The sequence below is a fragment of the Anarrhichthys ocellatus genome, unplaced genomic scaffold, assembly GCF_004355925.1.
Source record: "Anarrhichthys ocellatus isolate YVR2014 unplaced genomic scaffold, GSC_Weel_1.0 scaffold1, whole genome shotgun sequence".
In the NCBI taxonomy this organism is placed as follows: Eukaryota; Metazoa; Chordata; class Actinopteri; order Perciformes; family Anarhichadidae; genus Anarrhichthys; species Anarrhichthys ocellatus.
The window spans coordinates 15758060-15766032 of NW_022280031.1; the positions used below are offsets into that span (position 1 = coordinate 15758060).

General features: G+C 43.7%; 1 protein-coding gene across 3 annotated transcripts in view; it reads left to right on the forward strand.

The window, feature by feature from the left end:
* Nucleotides 1-205: 205 nt before the first annotated feature.
* Nucleotides 206-7973, forward strand: part of cntn4 (contactin 4) — a 135634-nt gene continuing 127866 nt past the window's right edge. For 2 of the 3 annotated variants that reach the window (XM_031849939.1, XM_031849957.1), the window contains exon 1: nucleotides 206-526. The gene's annotated coding sequence lies outside the window, so the exon portion shown is untranslated. The remainder of the gene's footprint in view (nucleotides 527-7973) is intronic. The other variant, XM_031849948.1, reaches the window with a different exon arrangement.

Consider the following 7973-nt stretch of genomic DNA (forward strand, 5'->3'; position numbering starts at 1 on the left):
GCTCCAGCACCAGCTCCGGCACGGTTCGAGGAAGGAGGTAGGGAGGGAAAGAGAGAGAGAGGGAGAGAGAGAGAGAGACACACTTGACGCATCGGAGTGAGTGAGCGCACCAAGGCTTCACTTTCCAATAAGCAACCCGCGAGACGCCGCGCAGTCAGATAGGCTACTTGTGCGCCTGAGAAAGAGAGAGAGCGAGAGAGAGAGAGAGAGAGAGAGAGGGAGAGAGGGAGAGAGAGACACAGAAGGAGAGGCAGGGATGGAGGAGTTCCAGTAGCGGAGCCGCACGGAGCAGCACGGAGCGGCCCAGCCCCGCGAATGTAAGAGCCAACACAAAAGCAAAAAAAAGAGCCAGCATCTTCTGCGCGCACCAACAATATTTTTTTTTGGGTGGGGGGTTTGTGGCCGGGAGCGTCGCCGCCGCCGCGACTCGACAGTGATGTCTGTGCAGCAGAATTTTGTTTAGTGGTACAATACGGATTAATCTGAGGCTGTGAATTCCTCGGAGACATCGCTGCCGCGAGGACAGGTAAGACTATTATTATATATATATATATATATATATATATTTCTATATAGCAACTTCAGCACCTCTTAAGTTCCATCTCCATCAGCTCAAACAAAGCCCAGTCTCCATCCTAACTTTCCACAGATTACGTTAAAACCTTGACGATGTGCAGCAGACGGGATTGCCTTTTCTGAATTTCACCCTCTGCTGATCTCATTTGCCTGCGTCTACTTTGTTGTGGGACTATCATGGTTGAAGCAAAGTAATCTGCCAGTGTCTCTGTGTGTTTCTCTGTGTGTGTGTGTGTGTGTGTGTGTGTGTGAGAGTGTGTGAGAGAGAGAGAGCGTGTCTGCGATCCGTGCAGATGTTTAGTAATCCTCGTGCATTGACCCTCCCATGAATAATCCCTGCGGATTTTGTTGATTATGCCGCCGCTGTGCCGACCACCTACTGTGTGTGTGTGTGGCCGTCTAGTCTCCAACACTGCAGCCTTTTAAATATTTCAGCACCGGTTAACCCACCTTGATTCATGCACTTCATGGATGAACCGAACTGGATTGAAATAACTTTTGTTTGCTGTTGGCAGTTTGATGGATCCGCCTTCACCTCACTGCTCTCTTGGTGTTTTTGTCAGAGCAGCTGGTCAAGTCACTTAACTACCCAATGGGCAGCCTGTGTTGATGGCCGAGCCTGATGGCCAATGCAAACGCCACATAAGCCTACTTTTAATATGTTTAATAGATATGAGCATCTGTGCAGCTTCAGCACATCCGACACGGCAACTTCTGCCAAAACAGCTCAATTTATTTAATCATTTTTTTAAATTTCTGCTCCGGAAACACAAAATAACAAGCCGGGCACAGTCTGGGAAAGATGCCCCGGTGTGTAGGTAACACCTGTCAGACCAGTGGCATCGTGCTGCAAAATTAGCAGCCAATCTGATGGAGAAACGTGCATTCGTCCGTTCACCGCGCAGCCTGTGGCTGACTGGGGAGCAGCTCCAGTGAGCTCTGTGTGATATGTGTGCATTGGCTTCTCACGGGGCCTGACAAGAGATGAATTAAAGGTTGGCAGAGGGAAACAAGAGAAAGCCCTCATCTTAAGAAGCCTTGATTTTATGAGAGCCGATAGTTCCCCCAAAGCCAGAGACACGAGAGTGCAGACTCTGTCGAGATCTAAACATAAATATTTAAGATAAAAAAGAGAGAATGGGGAGTAGATTTAAGACGTATAATCAAGGTACTCCAGGCTCAAGCCGAAGCTTATTGACCGTGTTGACTGGCCTCTAATGGCTGCGTCTCGCAGGAACACGGCTCTCCAGCGGCTGGTGACGTCCTGGAGGCCCAACACGGCCATCAGAAGTGACGTTTAAAAATACCCCGCGATAGGTGCTTTTAGAGGAGGCGCGGCATGAAAATTTGATCGCGCATTTTTTCCGGCAGGAGGTATCCAAAGAAAGGTCATTTTTATTTCATGTCTCTCCAGGAATGTAGCTCAAGGAATATAAGAAAGGGAGTGTGTGTGTGTGTGTGTGTGTGTGTGTGTGTGTGTGTGGTTTTTTCATCCTCTTCTCTAACAAACCGAGCTGTATAGTCTTCTTCACATGGACTTGTTCTGTCACATGATGTCATTACAGCCACATGGACACTTCACATCAATTATGATAGTTGGTCAGTTGTTTGAACTGTGCAGATGGAGGCGGTAATAGACTACTTGTTACTTCATCCTCCTGCTGTTTCCTACCTCGTTGGGCTTGACAGTCCTTTTACAAGTGGATTGCTCTTTAACACAGTAAACATTGTTGGAGCAAAATATGACTCCAGCAATAGTTCCCAAGAGTCCTCAGAGTGGTTCTTTCCAGTGTTTTATACGAACACTTTAGCAGCCCCGTCTCCTACAAATTACACACCCAGACGACAGAACCAATTTGTGAATTACATTTCGAGGGAATTATATTTGTTTTTGATGTATCACAAATACATTTCTAATGATGGATTGCAGAACTCTGCATATTGGGGACTTCGGAGTGGATCGATGGGTCAAACAAACACAGGACTTTCACTCAGGGGACAGCTGTTCGTGTCCCGCGTGAAACCAGAAATCTAAAAAGTTGCTTAAAAAAACATCATTTTTAGCCAAACCATGATGTTTTATGAAACCTAACCAAGTACTTCTGTTGCTTGAACATAAACAAGTAGGTTTGTAGCATTTTTTTCAATTTACATGAACCACGTGTTTTAAACAGTTTTTAACTGCAAATACAATCCGGGAGAAAGAAACCGTTTCCCATTAGTTGTATGGCATCGTAATTAGGAAGGAGACAGGGTTGCATTTTAGAGGCCTGAAGACATAAGAAATAAACAGAAGACTTGAAACTGGTTGGTTTCAGTTTACAATGAATTGATTAGTCAGTCATCAGTAACTTGATCGGCAGCTATTTTGATCATCGATTAATCGTTTGGGTCGATTCCCTGTTTCTTAAATGTGAAGATTTGCGCTGTTGTGCTGTTCAACTCATTTTTCGTAGCTCATTTCTTTCCTCTTCCTTCACCTGCTGTCGAGCATCCATCACCCTTGTATCCACTGTAATACACAACGTAACATCTGAAGTGTGTGTATTATTCGACCCCCCCCCCCCCTGATCTGGTTAGAAATCACTTTCCGGGGATAAACACTGCAACAAGCTGCAAACACAAAAACAAATGCCCGGTGTCAATTGTTGAGCGCGGCTGCTTCACTCTGCTGGATTTTCAAAGCAAAGAGCGCTGTGAGATTTTCAGCGACGCCATAATGGACGAGGAAGCTGCAGACCCCAGATACCACTTTACCGAGTGGTGTGCGGTTTTATGTGTGCCATGCATTACTTGTTTGAATCCGGCGTAATGGAGTTGTTTGACAAGCTCGAGCTGCGAGAAGTGGGAAAAGTAAACGTTTATGTCTTCGCCAAACTCTTAAAAATATACAATGGTTATAATTAGGCCGCATTCCAGGAGCAGATACAGATGAGATGGATTCTGTGTCACTGTATTAAGGGGGCTTATACAGTCGGCATTGGGAGGAAAGTAAAGGAAAAAAAAAAAGAGTAATGTAGAGGAACCACATCTGCAATAGTATAAAAATAGAAATTACTGCAAAAAAAAGAGAAAACTCTCAAACAGGCTGTTTCTCTTCAGTTTTCCTGTCCAGGTCAGACTGGATTTAATTGAGACAAATCTTGTATCTGCACGCAAAATCTTCCTCTTGCTTTCCCTCTGAGAGGGATGAAGGATAATTCAGATAAAAGGAAGGCGAATAAGTGTGATTCACACAAAACAAAAACTACGCCCCATCATCGGCATCAAAAGCGCTCGTGAGCACACCGCTGTGCATTGGGAGGCCTGACGCAACTTGTCAGGAATAAGCACACTTGACTAAAATACAGCGGGGCTCCTCGCGTTGTTTACCCGAGTCCCATCTCTCTGTTCATTTTTAATGTTGAGATTGAAGGAGGAAAGAGCTGAGACGGATCACAGAGACAGCTCCCGTTTGCTGCTCTATTTATCCAGTCTCATTGGTTCTGTAAATGCCCCATTTGTAATCCAATCACATTGGAAATAATTCCTCTGCTTTTTTTTTTTTTTTCTGCGATGCTCCGCCACTTCTGTGCCTTTGGGTTCCAAGGCGTCGCGGTCCTCAGGGGTTAGTCTTCAACAGACTGTCTGAGCCGGGGCGTCGGTTCCTAATTCAAACATTGTTGTGCACTGCCTCTCCTTGGGATCTGCTTTTAATTGAGTGCTTAATAAGAGCAATGCCACACACACAGCAGCAACCAACTTCAGTGTGTGTGTGTGTGTGTGTGTGTGTGGGGGGGGGGGGGGCGGAGAGCCTGGAGTGCTGCATTATTTAATGCGCTTACATAAGGCCGGCAAGTATCTTCTTTCCAAGCATTCTCAGGATGAGAGCGGGTCCGGGGCTCACCTGACTCCGAACGGGGGATCTGTTGTTACTGGAGACGCACAAAGACACACACATATTCAGGGGGGCATTGGGCTCCGCTGGGTGTGGCTCCTGTGTGAGAGCCATCTTTCCTCCCTCGTTTAGTGCAATGTAAGCAGCCGATCACACCGCGCCCCCCCCCCACAGGGCATTGTTCATTTCTCCGTCTGAATCAAGATCAAAGGACTCAGAAGAATGTTACAAATATATCCCCAACACCATGTTGCTTTCTCTTGATATCTATCGATTAAATACCCGCAGCCTTTACAAAACACAAGATTTTTTTGGGGTTGGATCCTTTTTAGTTTTTTGTGGAAAATGTTGCTTGCTTTCAAAGACTGAATAGCCCGTCTTAGACCACATGGCTGGCTTAGGTCATTTGTTTAACTTAGTGGCATCCTTTTAATTAATTAAAAATAAATACAACAAAAATGAATTAAAGTATGTCAAGTTAAGTCAGTTTAATTATGTAGCACATTTAAAAACCAGGAGTTGCCTCAATACAGATATACATAATTAAAGAAAAAAGGCAATAACACCTAATTTCATAAAAGAAAACAATCCATAATGCCATATCGACATAGAGCATTGTGTGAAGCTAAAATACCTTAAGTTGCATGACAAAATAACACTTTATAACAAAACAGAAACACACACCTAAAACGCAGAGGTTTTCTCCATGCATCGTCCTTGAGAGGAGCTTACAAAGGGTGTAGGAACTCAAAACTGGAGCATCAACAAAACGAAACAGTGTTTGTTGATTATGTTAAAAGAAGAAGAAGAGGGTTATTTAGAGTGAAAGGAGGAAATTAGGACAAGAAATGGAAATGAAGGCAGTAGCGAGGTCATATTATCCACGGTGGTGTGTATATATACAAGTTTTCTCAAGTTATTTCTATCAAGGAATTCTTCTTTTAACTCAAAAGTGATTTTTATTATTTTTTATTTTAACAAAAAAAACAGTGCAAGTGGCAGTGACATTATGTAATTCAACACTCCATGTTCAAATGGCATTTTGATTAGCCAGTATATTGAAGTACTGACAGCAGAGGCGGAATTGTCACTGAATAGTGAACTATTGTCATTCACTAAATCATGCAGTCCAGAAGGTTTAAGGGGGTTTAAGGATGTAATCATCATCACGATTTGGAGTGCGACAGAATTGAGCATTTTTGGAGTGGGGTGGGGGGATCGTGTAATGGAAAATGCTGTTGAGTTGCATCGTGGGAAATGTAGGATCCAGATATTTTAGAGCTTGGGACATCTAGGTCTGAAAAGGGAAGCCAATGCGGAAGTGCCTTAAACTCCTCTGGTTGCTTCCCTTAATGGTGCAAATTCTCAGGCACCACCTTCATTTCATGAAAGCTACAAACCACACATTTATTCCGTCACTTTTTACCATTCAAGAATTAAACATTCTAGTTTAGCGTAAACTTGTCTGTAAACTGGATGTAAGAGCCTGAAATACCGCAGAGGTGTGTTACATGTTACTATATGAACTGATGAATCAAAACTGATGTTACATTTCACAACAAAGAGCAATGATAGTCCTGACACAGGTCGGCTTATTAGCTTTTCCTTTCATACGTATATCTCACGGTATACATCAGAGGATGGAGTGCGCTCAGTTTTCATCACATCCGTAGGACAAAGACACAAGAGGCAATACTAATCACAAAGATAATATTGTTGTTTGAAATGACATACAAGCATGTAAACTATATATTTAAAGTTACTGGAAAGTCATTAAACCCTACTGGGATATGCTAAAAAATGGGATATTTAGATATTCCATAGGGCTGGAAATGATTAAATAGGTGATTTTGTTATTTGTTTCAGTACACGTTGATAGCTTTTGTTACATTCTTGTACGTGCCAGTGCTCCACGTACAGCCACACCACACCGCAGGGAAACTAGAGGCCTAAATAAAATAAATGGTTTTATCATCCCAAGTGTGTCTTGATAAAACATACAATATTTTTACCTTTTGCAAAGACACATTCCTGAGTACTATTGTGTTTCACTCGCACAAACGTGTGAGCTGCTGAGTGCCACTAGTCTGAAGTGTCTTTCTCAAGGGCACCTCAATAGTACCAAAGGCATCTGAATGTCCGAATGTTTAAAGACAACCTTTGGGTGCCAGTGCGCACTGTTTCTATGTTTTGTAGGGTTCTATTTCCACAGTCAAATCTGAACGGACAGGTCTTGCCTATGGTTGACTGATCAGCAGCAAATCTGTTCTTCACTTGTGTGTGTGTGTGTGTGTGTGTGTGTGTGTGTGGTTTCGTCTCTGTCCGCGGTACTGAAACATATCAGAGAAGATCGATAGACAGACACAATGACAGACCAGTTTCAGCCTGCTTGCTTTTTGTGGTTTTAAATAGAACTTGGTCCTTCCTTATACCATGATCCCCCCCATTGTTGCAATCCACAGACAGCAGGGAGACGACATGGAAGTGAAGGGAGAGAGACAATCAGAACAGTTTATTGCCAAGTGCGTTACACATACAAGGAATTTGACTCGGTGAATGGTGCATAACAATAAACAGTGTAATAGTATGAGACATAATTTAAAAATAGAAAAATACTAAAATTTACAATAAAATATGGTAAACAAACAAATATATTATTAAAGTGGCAAGTGTATGCTAATAGAGAAAGATGTGTAAGGGTGTGTAACAGTAGGACATTGTCCTGGGGATGTGTCTGAGTCAGTGTTGGTGCTGGGCTTTGTTTATGAATCCAACTGCAGAAGGGAAGAAACTGTTCATGTGGCGTGAGGTCTTGGCCCTCATGGACCGCAGCCTCCTGCCAGACGGAAGGGACTCGAAAAGTTTGTGTCCAGGTGAGAGGGGTCGGCTACAATCTTTCTCGCTCGTCTCAGGGTCCTGGAGGCGAACAAGTCGTGGAGGGATGGCAGATTGCAGCCAATCAACCTCTTGGCAGAGCGAATGATACGCTGCCCTTGTCCTTGGCGGTGGCTGCAGCGTACCAGACGGTGATGGAGGAGCAGAGGATGGACTCAATGATGGCAGTCTAGAAGTGCACCATCATTGTCTTTGGCAGGTTGAACTTCTTCAGCTGCCTCAGGAAGTACATCCTCTGTAGTTCCTCCTCAGAACGCAGCCTTGGAGAGAACCCGTGCTGATGGACTGAGAGACTGAGACATGTGGGGAGACAGTGAGAGAGAGGCCGCAGACAGCTGTTACAGCGCCACAAACCACTGTTTCTACGCGCCTCCCCCAGCTGCTTTTAGAGAATCTTTCATGAATTACATTTAATTTAGCGCTCTCATAGTGCTACTTCTCATAGCACACTACTTTTCCAATTTCTGTCAACGGTATTATTACTAGGCTGATATTTATCATATGGTGTATACATCTTGATTTATTGGGAGAAACCAAGTAATTGACCCTTCACTAAGGCCCTCAACTACTGCTACTCTCTGCTTGAGTCTATGAGATATTCAGCACCCTATATACAATATATATA